Source organism: Heterodontus francisci, chromosome 6, assembly GCF_036365525.1.
Source record: "Heterodontus francisci isolate sHetFra1 chromosome 6, sHetFra1.hap1, whole genome shotgun sequence".
Classification (NCBI taxonomy): domain Eukaryota; kingdom Metazoa; phylum Chordata; class Chondrichthyes; order Heterodontiformes; family Heterodontidae; genus Heterodontus; species Heterodontus francisci.
The window spans coordinates 32787683-32805483 of record NC_090376.1 but is presented as its reverse complement, the minus strand read 5'-3'; the positions used below and the strand labels follow the sequence as shown (position 1 = coordinate 32805483).

At 41.1% G+C, this 17801-nt stretch overlaps 1 protein-coding gene across 1 annotated transcript in view; it reads left to right on the top strand.

Moving 5' to 3' along the window:
* The window catches only part of LOC137371234 (FRAS1-related extracellular matrix protein 2-like), a 280561-nt gene that overhangs the window by 12851 nt on the left and 249909 nt on the right, over positions 1–17801 (top strand). The gene's annotated exons all lie outside the window — the stretch shown is intronic.

Genomic DNA, 17801 nt, shown 5'->3' with positions numbered 1-17801 from the left:
GTATGTTTCAACTACCAGATGTTCCCACTTTAACTACAGCAAGTGTTTTCTGGAGGAAGTCAAGGTGTTATTTCTCACTGTGCTGTGTGCTCAAATTTCCAACAGTGTTTTCAGGCCAAACATTCCAGAGCATTATCTTGGGTCACGCATTATCAGAAGCTTCCTAATATTTGTATTTTATGTGGATAAAAGTGTGGAATAGCTTTAAAATCTTCTTTGTTTTCCCTACAAAATTGATTTTCTTTTCATTCTTGGAGAAATAGTAGGACAATATCAGACCAAGAAAGGTGGCTGTGGAAATAAACTTTTTAATTTTCCTGTGCCACTTTCAGTTGCACAAGGCAATATTCTCTCTCTTTCTCTAAGTAAGACTTTCATAACATAAATTCCTCACCTTTTGGTTTTGGAAAATTAGCATTGTATATTCCACTGTGCTGTTCCCACACAATAGGTTAGAAGTCTTTTCTACTTGTGCAGATATGCCTCGAAACATGATAGAATGTTGATGCTTTATTGCCGTCTCTATTGTTATTGATCTGCAAAAAAAAAAGTTTTCTTCTGAAAATATGCTTATGTGCACCTGTTTGTGAACACTGGATCATTTTTACTTTGGAATTCTATCTGATGTGGTTGATTCAAAACCATAATTTGTCATCATCGATCAAAAATGTTTGTAATTTTAATCTGAGAAAGTCACATTCACAGGCAAGGAATTAAATATAGTCGTGCTCTTGTTTTTGGATGTTGAATCACCATTATCGGGGGGGAGGTGGGGTGAGGGGATGAATTTTGGGTCACGATCACACATGCCCAGTCTCCTCCGGTAGGTAGTTATCAGATTAGAGGCAGGTGACTTCTAGGGTGTGATCCAGAAACAAGGGTTTAGATGCACACAAACATACTATGAGACACATCTGGCCAGTGCCCACCCCACTTTGCTTTGTCTTGACCCAGGATCTACCTCCAGGCTGGCTTGTTATTTGAGCAGCACAAAGTTGGTCAGGCCCAGATCATTGTCTACAGTTCTCTAGTTCAATGCAAATGAAAGTTGAGGCCAACTTTCACTCGGGCCTCAGGCCAGCATCTTTGGGCACACTTTGGCATTGCACCATCCAGTTTGTGCCAGAAATCAAGCAAGGTGAATTTCTCTCCTCATCTCTTTGACAGAATGTTTAGCAGTCTGAATCAGTCTGAAATGCTATTGAACTGAATTAATTCTATGCAAATTCTAAATAGTATTTAGGATACACACTTCGCAACACAAATTACTTGTCATAATTAGTTTTCTTTCACATAGAACTGTTTTTTTCTCTCCATAATTGAATAGTACTTCCTGTAAGCAACTCTTTTGCCTTACTATCTGGTATTTGTACCTAAACATCCAAACATAATTACCATATACTCATCAATTAATCAATCAATGAAGTGAATTATTTTAGTTCTTTGATTAAAAGACACTATCTGGTGTTTCAGTAAAATGCAGCAAGCAAATTCACACATTACAAATATTGCCAAAAAATTATAAATATGTAGAATTAAAACTATTGCACTTCTGTTGTGATTTGTTTAATTTGTTTAAGTGAACCACAATAAACGGGGTGGAATGTGAATGGAAAAGTGAAACTGGTAGGTTCAAAAGCAGGCAGTTCTTTGAAACCTTGTCATTGATTATACTTAGTTTCTTTTAAATATATACTGATCATTTAGTTCTTCCATGTGACGCAAGCATCTAAAATTCCTAACGGGATATAATAAATATTTGATCAGAAGTAATACTGCAGTCTTCAGATTTTTAGGTGTAATTCATGAGGATGCTTTCTCTGCAATTAGTTAAGAATACTTCCCCAAAGAGGAAAACCTAGAACTGAATGGTACAGGAGCTGGGGAGAAAGTAGCTCTCATTTTACATTGTTTTTTCAGCTTCTGCATTGAACCATGTAGCGTACAATGTAGATTGTGATTTAATGTATCCCTAATTCAATTTATTTAAAATTTCTGACGGTATCATTAAAGAGCATAGCCCTAATAAGAAAAGGTGTTTGACAAATCAGAAAGTATCGTACATAATTTTGTTATGATATCACTTTCAAGTGACATAAAGCAGAGCAATATTGTTTATCATATTGTACTGTGGGTTTGTGAAAAAAAAGTAAGTTAGCAAATACTTGTTCAAAAAGACAAGGTTCATTGTGCACTATAATTCTGTCCATTGCAGTTCAGTTCAATTTGACACTTTTACAGATAACTTGGAAGATGATATGAATTTATCTTATCTGGACTCGTAACTACATCTTTAGAGAAGCTGTTGTGCTATAAATTTGTGCTTTATTTAAAAGCTCTGGCATTTTGATATTTTTGAAATGCTTTTGGAGTAGTTAAGATTTTACCTTGTGAATTAATTATTGTGAGAGTGATTTCATTAGGCATAGTGATGTTTGCTGACATTGTAATAACCATTTCACAGTATGATGCCAGGTTTAAGATTGATTTTCTGGAATATCAGAATAATTTGTAAATGTTCATAAAATTCATTAACAAGTTTTGTTAATGACTGTAATGACTAGCATATAAGATTTTTTTTAACCAAAGGCTTTGTTATGATAGAACAATATGCTGGCTGGAATTTTGTGTGATCCCCTAAGGCTTGGGTGGGGGGCCATGAGTAGCGCGACGGGTGGCGGGGTTGGGGGATGTGCGGAGTACCCGTCGCCTCCCTGTCTCCAAATGATCTTCCTGGGGTTGGGATAGGCCAGGGACTGTCTTCCCACCCAGATGCCAATTGAGGCCCTTAACTGGCCTATTAAGGGCCTCTTCGCGCCGCCGCTGGGATCTTACTACCAGCAGGTGGGGGGGGGGGGGGCCTCTGCCACGAGGGGACGTTGTCTTGTATGACAATGTGCCCTCCCTGCGGGCTTGGTGGCGGGGGTCCCTCCTCCGTGGGCAATCTTTGGCCCACAGAGGACCCCTGCCGGAAACCAGTTTTCCCCTGCCGCTCCCGGTAACCCCTCCCCCTGGAGGGCACGACCATTCTCCCCCACCCAACCTTGCCAGGGCCTGTCCGGACTGGCCTCGGCAACCCTGCCTCACTCACGGTGAGTCCAGGGTACCAGCGTTGGGCCTGGGTCTGAGGCCTCTGCAGTATTGCAATGGTCACTGCTCCCGGTGATGCTGACGATACTGCTGAGCTGCCAGCCCTCTGATTGGCCGGCATCTCTTGGAGGCGGGATCTTTAAAGGGCAAGGATCCCGGCTCCTGAAATTTTGATTTGAAAAGACTGGAGGATCGCTGTGGTAAAGGCCTGCTCAAGTCAGGGGGAAACAACCCGACAGGACCACGTTGGACTGGAGCCCAATCCGGCCTGAGTCCCTCCAATTTTTCCCACGCTCGACCCGACCAGAGCCTGACCCTGACCCGACCCGAGCCCAACCACTGAAATGTTCCCTTTATCTACCTTGCGACTTTGAAACTGCAGGAAGTTGCAACATGAGCGTGATGCCGTCATAGAGACGCTCACTCGCTTACTGCGCAGACTCAGAGTTTCCCTCCTTAATGTCCCGGATTCCCAGCTCTGGTAGATTTTTTACTTTGAACACTTAGCAGCAATTCTTGCTGTCTGTGTCCGACCTGACCCGAGCCTGAAAGCTGGACCCGGAAGAGCGACCCGACCCAACCCATGTCGTCAGGTCCCGTCGGGTTCGGATCAGGTAGCAGGCCTTTACGCTGCGGGGGGGTGGGGGGAATGAAAAGGCAGAGGCGGGCTTCCCCCACATTTTCGGCCTGGCGCCAGAAGCCCCGCCAGCAGCACAAAATCCAGCCCGCTGTGTGTAACACAAACTTGAAAATGTGACAGAGAGGTGAATGATTCCGAATACGAGTCTCTTTTGGGAGTAATGACTAAATTAGTCTGTCTGCCTTCCTTCTATACCTGCAGTTATCTACGAGAAAAATCCAAAAATGCTTAATCTTTGATGCTTGCCATTTGGTATTTTTCATCTGGAAAGTCCTTAAACCTGATGTGCTGCAGTTAAGTGATTGTTGAATGTCAGGAGTTGAGACTAATTTGTTTGTATGTTCCCAGTGGGGGGACAGTACTGTTATAGGACTTACCATTAGAACAGTGACTACACTTCAAAACTGTTTCATTGGCTGTAAAGTGTTTTGGGATGTTTTGAGATCGTGAAAGGTGCTTTATAGATGCAAGTTGTTTTCTTTCATTTTATTATTTCCTTAAAGCAAAGGATAAGATCATTTTATGTAGTTGAAGATCGCTGAAGAAAATTTACTTTGTTTCATTTAGAATTTTTCTTTTATGGTGATTTTCAGTGTTTTATTCAGAAATTTAGTTGACGTTTTGACCCTTAGCGGATACTTAAAAATTAATTGTCCTCAATGAAGCCTTCAACAAACTTAGAGGAAAATAAATTAAAGTCAGCATTAGTAATCCACCATATAACTAGCAGCTCGATTCATAATGACTGTGAGTTATGTCACAGGATGTGCAGCATTCACGTTTATCTGATATTGCTGTTTCTAATATTTAAGCAAAGATAATAACCTGTTTTCAAGTAAATGGTTTAACGCTGTTGTTGAAACAGTGGAGAGAAAAGTTTCAGACAAATGTGGAAAGTGTGTATGCCCCTGTGTCATCTGGCATTATTTCCAGCCTTTTGGAATTTTAACCTGTAATGCTTTCTGAGTTAAAGAACTGAAGCAAATTTTGGACATGTTGAAGACTTTCCCTGACTATTCTGGTTCTCTGTTGCCCAAAACATTGAAATTAAAATTCTCATTCTTATCTTTAAATCCTTCCATGATCTTGCCCCGCCTTAACTTTTCAACCAAATTCAGCCTTATGTCACATGTAGTGGCCTCTAGCCCTCTGACTCTGGTCTTTTGTACATCTTTCCTCCCCTTCCCCACAATATTGGTAGCACAACTTTCACGGCCTGCCAGCCCCCGGGAAATTAATAAAGTCTGGATAGCGCCACTTGAAGTGGTGCTAGGCAAACGAATTTTCCCCTCACATGTTTACATGTATTCCCTTTTATACATTAAAGAAAAGATTATTTTTGTTTAATCTACAACTCCATCGTGACCCCATGCTGCAAACCTCCAGCTGGGTGTTTAGAATCCAGAGAAAAGATAATTCCAAGGTCACTCAGAAATAAGGGATGGTTCTATGATCATTAAGCAGCATGTACTGTGGAGCAGGACTGTCACTGTTTTTTCCTGTCTCAGGTGGCTCACTCTTCAGTTGTAAAGTTTGATTTGGCTTGGCTGAGAAATGGTGATAGTTTTGAATTTTTGAGTGTTTTCCACCAATGCCAAAGCAACCTTTGCAGCCATGGGGCATGATGTCAGGTTTGAAATTTAATGCCAAGCCATGATGGTAGAGTTAAGAGATTTGACTGAAAATTTGGTTGAAAAGATGGATTTTAAGAAAGTTTATAAAGGTGAAAAGAGGGACAGAGGCAGAAAATTTCTTTGGAGCTTTGCTCCTGCTTAACCATTTCAACTGCAGTGGAACCACAGTGAACATTGAGCAATCAGACTCTGGAGTCAGGTGATCCATTAGCAATACATTGGAAATCTGGTGGTAAAAACAAAAACTTTTTAAGTGCTTTATTTCTGCCAATATAGTCTTCCTTTTTTCCCATTCTCTCCTGTTCCTCATTTTCTATCTTCTATTTATATAATTACAACTTTAATTTTATTTCTCATAAACAATATATCCTACTTATTCTAACATTTTCTGCTCTGCTATTTTGTCATTTAAAGCATTGCACTTGGCTGGGTTGAGCTCCGTCTGCCCATTGCCTTTTGAGTGACTAATTGCCAGTGACAAAGTCTGTTTTTTCAGTCACACATGTGTAAAAAATTGACCTGTTCATCAGACTTGTCAACTGATTTGGTGGGAGATTCACTCGTTTTTGTTTATAAATAAATGTCACCTATTTTGATATATTTTACTCAAAAGTAAACACAGCTCCATATGTACAAACAAGTTAGCAATCTATCTCACTCTAGTTCAGCATAAATCTCACTCCTAACATCTCAGAAGTTTACAGACTTAATGGTCGCTTCAACACTTGTCAAAACAGGAAGGCTGCTGCTTAATGAGTCACTCATCAGTAGTCCCAGAACCCAGAAAAGGTTAATTTACCAACCCTGACACCTTTCAGCTTGTTCTGGGCAAGAATTTACCTTGGATTCTTTCTTAAAATAAGTTACTGCCCTTATATACACAATGTATACAAATCGGTATGCTCGTAATCACCTGAGGCTACAGTTCATTTGTTTCCCCAAGGGATCATGCCAGAAAATCGTTGTTGCTCCTTGATGACCTCCTCACTGCTGGTCCTGTCTACAGTTCCTACTTGATGCTCCTGATCATCTCTGGGAACAGAATTGGTGCTGTAGACTGCAAATAGAAATTCTTGGGCTTGCAGTACTTGGGAATTACTATCTGCAGTATAGTGTACTGTTGGAGTGAAGACGCAGTGTCTGGTAAAAACTGCATCTGAGACCAGTATTGAAAAGGTCAATACTGTGCTTTGTGCTTTGAAATTTTCTGTTAAGATCTAGCTCAGCATCAGTTTCCATAATTCTGTCAAGGTACAGATAAGGTTAAAAAAAACAACTTCAATTGCAGAAAACATATCCCAGTTTACTGTGCTACGTGTGTTGTAATGATTGGTCAGTTTGTCAGAGATGATGTCTGGGTGAAGGGCTCAGCACTCAATTCAAATAAAAATATCTTTTGCTATTTGTTGAAATAGTGTTTGATTGGCAGCATTTTTGAGCTTAGAAAATAGATATTACTCAGTTTTGGTCAAAGCATTTTTCAATTTGTTCAAATTGGAGTGTCTGCAGCCTTCAAAGAGAGATAGCAATGCCAGATAGCTGCTGCAAACTATCTGTTAAGAAAAGGAAAGGAACTGCTGTGTAAAAATATTGCTTATACCATAATTTAGCATGACTGTTGCAAACTACTTATTCTACTGCACAAGGAACTTGCAAAGCTTAATAATTATGGTTAAAAAAATCTTTGTTGCAATATTGCCACTGTTTAGTAAATTTGTCCAATAAATTTGTGTGACAGTTAAAGCCTAAGCCAAAATCTTGTTTAGTGTTTTTTTGCCCTACCTGCCGAGAAGGAAGAATAAGTGAGGTTACATGATAAAGTGAATAGTTGAAATAAGATCTAAAGGACTCGCAACAATCATGGGCATGTTATAAATTTACCTAGATATCTGAACAAATGAAACTAACCCTTGGCAGATTTCAAAACTTGGTCACCTACGAGAGTAGTTTGAACTATGACGGGCAATTTTAAACCTGCTCACACATCCCACCCTCTCCTGGTATTTTTTAACCTGCTCTTCTACGCAGGAGGCAAATACACACACCGATGGGGTCCTTCTTTAATTATGCAAATCAGATCTGATGATGTCATTGGACCCTGGCTCTTATTTTGTCTGGTTGGCCATTATGGCTTTCCCATTGTGAAGCAATCTGAAAGAGGAGCTGGACCTAGTAAGAGGACCAAAGAGGTAAGTTTCTTTTACTTTGTGTTTTACTTTCGTTATGGGGCCAGGAGAAGCTCTTCCAGACTGCAGAAGGAAAGTTTAGGCTTTTCCTGCTCTAGGCTCCCCCATTTCCCGATTGTGAGACCCTCCCAAGATATCATCCTGCGACTTAACTGTAAGCCAAGGACTGTTCCTTCAGCAATGGTCAACAGCCTGCTGCCACCTGATATTCTGCTTCCGACCTGCTGCCATTTCCTATATTAGGAAGGCCACTAACCAAGGGAAAGCTGATGAGGTCTGGAGATTAAAATCTCTTGGGTCTTAAGTTGCCAAGGTGATGGGGAGGGGTAGGGGTTGGTGTTTGCAAGAAATCCTATTACATGTTTCAGGTAAATATGTTTGCCTTGACCCCTGCCCACCCGTGTTCCATTTTGAATTAAAATTAGGACTATGGAAACCAAAGGTCTTCAGAGTAAAAAGCAGTAAAGGGCCCCCAAAAGAGCATACCAGTTGTTGGAGGGGAACACATGTTTGTGAAATGGAGGAGAGAATGCTACTGGAGGAATGAGGTTGGAGTGGATGAGCGCCTCTGAATTGGAAGCTGAAGCGTACTCGAATGAATTGGGAATGTTCAAAGAGGAGGATGTTTCAAGGAACTGAGGTGTGTTACATAGAGTGTTGAGTTTCTGAATTGGAGGAAGGAGAGAGTGACTGTGTGGATTGAAGGGAATTAGAGAAGATAGAGTGCCTCTATTGTCTTCAGAGAATGTTGGAAAGAGATGATTGCTTCTGTCATTTGAAAGGGAGGAGAGAGAGTATGCCTTTGTGAGCACTGAGGAGGTTTGGAGGAGAAAGGTTCCTCTGTAGTCTGGGGAAGGGATTAGGGGATGCCTCTGTGAAATATGAGGCAATAGGAGTGGAGAATGCTTCTGTACTGGGGGGGTTTGGAGGTGACGGTGCCTAGTGTTAGGCTACGCCCCCACCTGCCAAGAATGAGGCACATAAATTTTGTCATGAACATTGATTTTAAGTTGTTACTAGAGTGAAGAAAGGACTTGTTAAACAGATCAGCCATGGCTGGAAACGATATTTGCATATTAACAGACAGTGATTGGAAGGACAAAGCACCATTTCCGACACATTCAACTCACAGTGGACCTTATGTGTGTAAGAGGAGCATTCCAGAGACTGCTGTAATCCAAGATGTGGTCAGAACAGTTAGTTACATGACTAACCTGCTTGGCAACCTGGGTTTCTCTGAATTGCACAAACAGTTTGAAGGCAGAAAGTCTGTTTGCTCCTGAACTGAGAAGATCTCTCCTGTCTGCTCCCATCTCTTTCTCAAAAGCCACTGAATCCACTGAAGACACATGAACCCCAAGAGAGAAAGGTGTCCTACAGCGACCAAGGTTTAAGAAGAATATTGGGCCCCAACGAAAAGCGAGATTTACCTACAATCAAGGACTCTACAGTGAGCTCAAAGAATTGTAACAAAAACTTTTCAGATATTGCCTCAAACTTTTCCACTTTATTTTTCTTCTGCTCTTTTCTGTCTCTATTTGCATGTGTGTATCACGTATGCATGCCAGTGTGGGCGTGTCATGTATCCGTAGGTGTCAACCGAATTTGAGTTTAAGTTCAAGTTTAATAAATTTCAACTTTTCTTCTTTAAACCTAAGAAAATCTGTTTGTGCTGGTTTCTTTGCCTTATAATTGGAAAACAGTTCACAAGTATTCACCAAGGGGGAGCTTAATACACGGTGTGCTTAAAATTAATCCTTGTTACGGAAAGACCAGGTGAAGGCTGAGAGGGACCCCTAGACCTCTTTCTCACCAGGTCATAACACTAGGTTAAGTAGGAAGAGGAGTTAAAGTGGAAAGTGCCATGTGAATTGAAGGAGGGAAATGTCTCTGAATTGGGGAGGTATTAGGTGAGGCAGAGTGCATCTGTGAAATACATTTTTCCATTAATTTTCTGGATTAAAAGTTGATTGTGAATTTAAAAGAAGTGTTTAAAATTAGCCATTCTAGAATTTCAATGGGGATACATGTTCAAATTTTCCAAAGAGGATCTTTCTGCCAGACTTCCCCATCTGGGCATGTGGGGAGGTGAGGGGAGAGGAACATCTGAAAGGAATGTGTACAATTCCAAATTTGCCATCCAGGAATCATTTCTGATGTGTTTATTCTCATGTCTTAAGTCAGTAAATGTATGTGTACATCAACTATCTGGAGTTTCAGGCAAAACACAAGGGTTGTCTCAGTCACTGAAACCACAGCTGGGCAAGATAGTCAAACCCATGGACTAGCAACATAGTTTTAGGCATACAGAAGAAATGTCTGCAAGAAATCCTATTATATGTTTCAGGTAAATGTGTGAATTAAAACTGTTCCTTAGACATAGAAACTGTACAGTGTTCAATGTATAAAACATTTCCTGAAGCACAAATTTGGGACTTACTTCAAAATATTTAGCAGCTTTCTGAAGAAGCACTCAGCTCAAGAGCTGTCGAGAGCACAAAGAGCAGTCTAATCTAATCTGTGGTGGCATTTCACTCAATACATTGAACTGCAACAAGTGATCTAATGAAGGTGACTAAACAGGTGGGATTCCTACTCACAAAACATTGGTATTGGATTATTACAAAGATTATTACTTTTGTTTTTCCACTGGACTTGAAAGATATCTTGCTAATGACATTTGAATAAAAAAAAGTGTTTGGATTGGTACATGTGCTTGATACTCCAAGATGTATCAGTTCTTTCAGAGCTTCAAGCAAGAAATGATGAGTTGAATTTCAACTTGGAGCAACGGTACAAGCACTGTTTATAAAAGTATGTATGCATTTAACTCTGATCCTGGAGCACATTGCAATGTTCAGTTCTGCTGTATTTTTCACCTCCTATCAGCCACAGTCATAGAGTCATACAGCACAGAAACAGGCCCTTCGGCCCATCGTGTCTGTGCTGGCCATCAAGCCCCTATCTATTCTAATCCCATTTTCCAGCAGTTGGCCTGTAGCCTTGCATGCCATGGCGTTTCAAGTGCTCATCTAAATACTTCTTAAATGTTGTGAGGGTTCCTGACTCTACCACCCCTTCAGGTAGTGTGTTGCAGATTCCAACCACCCTCTGGGTGAAAAGATTTTTCCTCAAATCCCCGCTAAACCTCCTGCCCCTTACCTTAAATCTACCTTAAGTCACAGCACTAAAGCACTAGTATTTAAGCTAAGCAAGAGCTCGTGGTTGTTGAGACAGCAGCGGGGGTGGGGTGGGGGGGAGGGGTGTTCTTTCAAATGGCCAGTGTGATTCTCCATTTTCTGTCTTAACTTATATAGTTTATCATAAATTTCTGCAGAGATCATTTTAGCAGAAAGTGAAGTCTACAAAACACTTTTAAAAGTTCAATCAGTAAATTTCTTTTTACAGGTACAAAAAAAAGCTAGAGTTCTGAAAAATGTTATCACCCAAAACTGTTCTTTAAACAGATGTTAATTGTCCTGCTGTGTGTTTCCAGCATTTTCTGTTTATGTTTCAAATTTCCTGCATTGGCAGTGTTTTATTAGTGACTTTCTTTCTTTTAGTTGATGGGACTCCAGGATGATCCTTTAGATAAAAAATATACTTCATTTTGATTCTTTTTTTCTTGGAACCCTGTCCCCCCACCCCCAGATCTTTGTGTACCATTTATTTGGAAATAATTTCCTTATGCCAAGTTCCCACCTCTGTTGTCAGCAGTGTGACTCATCTGAGGAAACAAGTAGGCAGTTTGCTTTCAGGCCTCCACTGGAATGCCAGTGTTGAACTGTCTGCTGGAAAGCACATCAGAGTGAACACTGATGCTTTGAGCTTTCTCTTATTCCCTCTGTAGAAGCACCTTGCCTATATTATCATGTGGGAATGGTGGGTGAGTGGGCAGCCATCGCTACCAGGGGAGACCCTGAGGGGTCATGGATTGCCCCCAAAGGAGGGAGCCCCCCTACAGCACTGCACCCCTCTGCTGCACATCAACAGCCTACACAAATGAGTTGGCTCCCAGGAAGATTAGGCTGGAAATGAAAAGCTCAGCTGTAAGCTTTGGTAAGGACATAGTGAGAGTCAATTCAGAGAGTACTGTTCAGGGTAAAGTAATATCCATTGTCATTCAGGACCTTGGTGTTCTCAGAAGGGTGCATTCCAGCTCCTGAGTTTGCCATTTTTATGTACTCCTGCTTTAAGTTCTAAAATTAAAATGGCAAACCACTGCCATTGCCATATCTCAGTGCAGAAATGTAAACAAGTAATTGAGTCTACAGTACTGGAATGCCAAAGATTAGCATCCATATTTTGACTCCAAACAAGAGTCATGCAGACAGCGACCAACGTGGACAGCAAACCATTCAGCCCTCTGCAGTGCGAGGCCGAGGAAATTTTAACCAAGACCTCATCTGTGTACTTGCCTTCAGTCACCTGTCCAAGCACGGTGGGAAGTACTGGCAATGAGATTTTGGCCAGCAGGAAACCATAACCTAGGACCTGAAGAAACAGGGAGGGTTAAAATCTGGCAGATTTTTATTATAACATAATTTCTTGTTTTGCAGCAGTTGCAGGCTGCTATCAGTGAGGATGGGATATTCTTTACGGATTGGGGGTGGGGGGGAATGAGTGGGCAGCCATCACTGCCAGGGGAGACCCTGAGGGGTCATGGATTGCCCCCAAAGTAGGGAGCCCCCCTACAGCCCTGCTCGGAACCTGGCAGCATCTCCAAGTGACAACAGGCCCCTCCTCCTTCTCTTAAATTCAGGTGGAGGTGAGAAGAGGCCCTTAAGTGGTCATTAATTGGCTACTTAAGAACTTTCATTGGCCTGGGGTAGGAAGGCTGTCATCGGCTTTCCCTGCCCCAGACTAAATTCAAAGGAAGGTGACGGGTACTCCAACCCCGTCTTCCCATGCAATTTTATGCCCCCCCCCCCCCCCCCCCACGGTGCTTCTGTTCCCATCCCTAGGGGACCCATAAAATTCAGCCTGGCATGTAAAACGTGCGTGATAAAGCTTGTCAAACACACTAATGAAAAAGTAATTTTGACGTGTGGAGTTCCTATAATTGCCCTGATATCAAATACTCCTGAAATGAGGTTATATTACCATATTATACAGAAGACTGTACCTCCCGATAATTACCATATATAAAATGTACAGCTGCAGCATTTTCCATGAAGGATCAAAAGGTTTTCAATTCTTAATGTACTGGCTTTTTACCTTGATGTTACACAAAACCAACTAAGCCAAAAAAATCAGGAGTTCTGAAGGCAAAATTGTTATGATTTTACTTAGCCTGCTGACATTTTTTTTTGTTATTGTAAAGTGTAGGGTATGATTTATTGATCAGAGTGATGCTCATGGGAGGTGTTCATGTTGCATGGAGCATACAGACCTGCCAAGACTGGATGCTCTTTTGGAAGACTTGGGGTGAAATTGATCTTGGACAGCAGGACGGTATTTAATGTGGCAACCTTATCAGCGAAAGCTTTAATTTTCTTAATCCCGCCCTTACGGGATTGGGAAAGGACTTCCACCTATTGGTTTGACTCTGTCATGACTCAGACCCCTGGTCATGCCTCATTTAGCGTGCAAGGTGTGCTCCCAGTGCGAGCCCTGCCACCAGGGAGGAGTCCACTGCTTCCAACAAGCGAATTCCTGACAGTGTAGCAGCTGAAACAAGAGGAAAAGTGAGAGCGGCAGTGAAGACCTGAACAAATTTTTTTCTTCAGTAAAGACCTCAGATAAGATTAAACTCTTCAGCATTGTAAGTGATCAGGTCAAAATGGAAGGAGAGCAGGTCACTACAAAGCCCTATTCCGCCATCAAGGAACTTTGGGACCTTTCTGCTTCTACATTACTGCCCAGTGGAATGATGATAAAAGGATTGGATAGAAAGGAAATGAGCCAGGAATCCTTCTTCCATTTGCATACATAGGCAGGAAATGGGCAGCTAGTGAGGGTAGGGGAGGGAAATTAAGATCGGATAAGGAGCTGGCAGTGAGCAGGCTATGCTAGACCTGGTATTGTGCAACAAGATAGGATTAATTAATGACCTCATAGTTAAGGCGCCCATAGGCAATCATAATATGATTGAATTTTACATTCAGTTTGAGGGAGACAAGAGTGGGTCCAAGACTAGTATTTTAAACTTAAATAAGGGCAGTTATGAGGGCATGAAAGCAGAGCTAGCTAAAGTGAACCGGCAAATTAGGTTAAGGGATAGGTCAATGGAGATGCAGTGGCAGACATGTAAGGGGATATTTCAGAATACATAGAATAGATACATTACAATGAGAAATAAAAATTCCAAGGGTGGGACCCGCCATCTGTGGTTAACGAAAACAATTAAAGATAGTATCAAACCTAAAGAAAAAGCGTATAATGTGCAACGATGAGAGGCAGGTCAGAAGATTAGACAGAATATCAAAAACAGCAAAGATTGACTAAAAGATTGATAAGGAATGTAAAATTAGAGTACGAGAGAAAGCTAGCTAGAAATATAAAGACTGATAGTAAGAGTTTCCATAGATATTTAAAAAAGAAAAGAGTTAACAAAGTGAGCGTTGGTCCTACAGAAAGTGAGTCTAGGGAGTTAATAATGGATATTGAGATGGCAGATGAATTGAACAGGTATTTTGCATCGGTCTTCACTGTTGAGGATACAAGTAACATCCCAGTATTAACTGTAAATCGGGAAATGGAAGGGAGGGTGGAACTCAAGAAAATTACAGTCACCAGGGAAGTGGTACTGAACAAATTGTTGGAGTTGTGGGCTGACAAGTCCCCAAGTCCTGATGGGTGTTAAAAGAAGTGGCTAGTGAGATAGTTGATGCTTTAGTTTTAATTTTCCAAAATTCCCTAGATTCAGGGAAGGTTCCGTTAGTTTGAAAAATAGCAAATGTAACTCGTTTATTCAAAAAGGGAGGCAGACAGAAAACAGGAAACGACAGGCCAGTTAGCTTAACATCTGTCTTAGGGAAAATGTTGGAAGCTATTATTAAAGACGTTATAGCAGGGCATTTAGGTAATTGGGCAGAGTCAACATGGTTTTGTGAAAGGGAAATCATGTTTAACCAATTTATTGGAGTTCTTTGAGGAAGTTACATGTGCTGTGGATGAAGGGGAATCGGTGGATGTATTGTACTTAGATTTCCAGAAGGCATTTGGTAACGTGCCACATCAAAGGTTATTGCAGAAAATAAAAGCTCATGGTGTAGTGGGTAACATATTGACATGGGTAGAAGATTGGCTAGCTAACAGGAAACAGAGAGTAGGCATAAATGGGTCATTTTCTGGTTGGAAAGATATAACGAGTTGGCAAGATGTAGTGAGATACCACAGGGAACTGTGCTGGGGCCTCAACTTTTTACAATTTATATAAATGACTTAGATGAAGGGACCGAAGGTATGGTTACTATAATTGCTGATGACACAAAGATAGGTAGGAAAGTAACTTGTGAAGAGGACATAAGGCAGCTACAAAGGGATATAGATAGGTTAAGTGAGTGGGCAAAGACCTGGCAAATGGCATATGATGTGGGAAAGTGGGAAATTGTCCACTTTGGCAGGAAGAATAAAAAAGAAGCATATTATCTAAATGATGAGAGATTGCAGAGCTCTGAGATGCAGAGGGACCTGGGTGCCCTCGTTCATGAATTGCAAAAGGTTAGTATGCAGGTACAGCACATAATTAGGAAAGCTAATAGAATATTATCGTTTATCGCGAGGGAAATTGAATACAGAAGTAGGAAGGCTATGCTTCAGCTATACAGGGCATTGATGAGACCACATCTGGAGTGCTGTGTACAGTACTGGTCTCCTTATTTAAGGAAGGAGCGAAATGCATTGTAGACAATACAGAGAAGGTTTCCTAGACTAATACTTGGAATGGCAGGCTGTCTTATGAGGAAAGGTTGGACAGGCCAGGCTTGTATCCACTGGAATTTAGAAGAGTAAGAGGCAACTTGATTGAAACATGGAAGATCCTGAGGGGTCTTGACAGGGTGGATGTGGAAAGAAAGTTTCCCCTTGTGGGAGAATCTCAAACTAGGGGTCACTGTGTCAAAATAAGGGGTCGCCTATTTAAGACAGAGATGAGGAGAAATTTTTTCTCTCAGAGGGTCGTGAGTCTTTGGTAGATAGAGGTAGATAGGTTCTTGATAAGCAAGGGAGTGGAAGGTTATTGGGGGTAGGTGGAAATGTGGAGTAATCAGTTCAGCTATGAACTTATTGAATGGCGGAGCAGCTCAAGTGGCAGAGTGGCCTACTCCTGTTCCTAATTCATATGTTCATATGTTCACTTGATTTTGCCACTGCAGATATATCCTGCCCGCTTTGGGTGGGGCAGACGACTAAAAATCCAGGCACAAATATCAACAGGTATTTCGACTGTGGGGATGACCATCGTAGCCAAACCCAAAACTGTCTTCATTTGGCATTCAGGTGTGTACTCTTCCAGAAGGGGTCATTGGTAGAGATCATTGGATAGTCCAGCAACCTTTCTCAATCCAGCTCCCACATTGTTCCCCTGGCTGCGATAAGCTAACTCAACACATTATTTTGCTCTTAATGACTGGTTTATAATTCATGCAGTAAGTTTACACGTTTTGTCTCATGCGGTAATGATGGAAATAAACAATTGCATTGGGAGCAAGGATTATTAACTGCATTTTTCTCCTTAAAGATAGCTTGCTTCATGTAAGCCATTTCAAAGTCCAACTCCAGGGATCATTAGCTAGAAAAGGACAGGTATCATTGGTGCATGAGCTGGCAAATAAATCCTAATCTTTAATAGTGTTGGGCAATTGACCTACCAGTCCTCGACTCTAATTCTTGCTGGCGTGATTTATTAATGAATTCAAAGTGTACAATATGAAATACAAGTGAAAAAATGTTAAGTAAATATAGATATTTTTAAAAGTCACTTGTTTTGAACTCCCGGGCTTTCAAGAAAAAAAATGCTAGTGCCGAATCTTTTTGAAGGATCAACAATAGTATGCTACTCTACGTTTGCTGCATCACTGTTTTAGAGTTGCCAGCTGTGTATTCCAGGAGCTTTAATCACTTGATCTCCCACTCCTCCAACTGGCCTTCCCAGTCAGACTGTGTTTTTCCCACAACTCCAATATTTTTATAACTAATAAAAGTGTTTCCTGAGTATATAAATACCTCTCTCAACTGGTATTGGTTTTGTTAAAAGTCACATGGCCTGACTGATAATCCTACACCTATGTAATTGAACTTTTGGTTTCAATAGGAGAGGGGGGCAAGATAAATGTCAAAGCCTGGGGCCCTTTAGCTCCATGAGGCTTTCCTCATCTTTTTAAACTCTTATTAGCTGTGCTTTGATTGAAATTAATAAGCTTTTATGATCAATGGAACTGGTGTGGTGTTCCCTAATGCGATTGGATGTGAATGAAAATCTGTGAACTGCAGGTTTATCCAAGTTTGATGTTGAATAGTTTGTCGTGTGGCTGCCTATGTAATCCAAATTAAAACAGTCACATTGTTGCATAAGCCCCCTTCACAGAGCAGAGAGGGAGGGTGTTTACATTTATTGAATGTTACTTAATTTTAATTCTTCACCGTTTTGCAAAAGCACAGTTCATCAAGTCAAGAAATATTATTCATGTTTTTCACTTTTCTGCAGAAATTTTCAGCAAAGCTTCTGCAAATGAGGTTACAAAAAACTACTAATCCAAGAATTTACTGAAAAAGAACATCAATGCTTATTGCAGGTAGTACATCTGCAGGATTTCAAGCCTTCCGGTAATCTTGTTTTACTGAATTCTCCAATTTTGCTGTTAAATCGAGGCCCTGTGTGTTCTCTCAGGTGGACACAAAAGACAATAAGGTATTATAAAATCTTCCCATAAAACAAGGTCACTGTGGTAGGTACAAATGTAATAGGAAGATACAGCCCAGCTCAAACAGCAGTAGCAGCACTTTAGTTCACCTCTGTGTCCCCAAGCTAGGGAGGGTCAAGATCAGGCTGGCTCCTTCTCCTGATTGCTATCTGGTGATCCCTGCTGGAATTTGTGAATGCGTGGTTGGTTGGAGCACGATTGGGCTGGTTATTTTCGAATGAGACATTAAACTGAGGCCCTGTCTGTTTTCATTCTGGTGGGTGCAGAAGATGCCATGGCACTATTTCAAAGAAATACAGAGGTGAGATATCCCCTATACTCTGGCCAATATTTATCCCACAGACAATATCACAAAAACAGATGATCTGGTTATTACCACATTGCT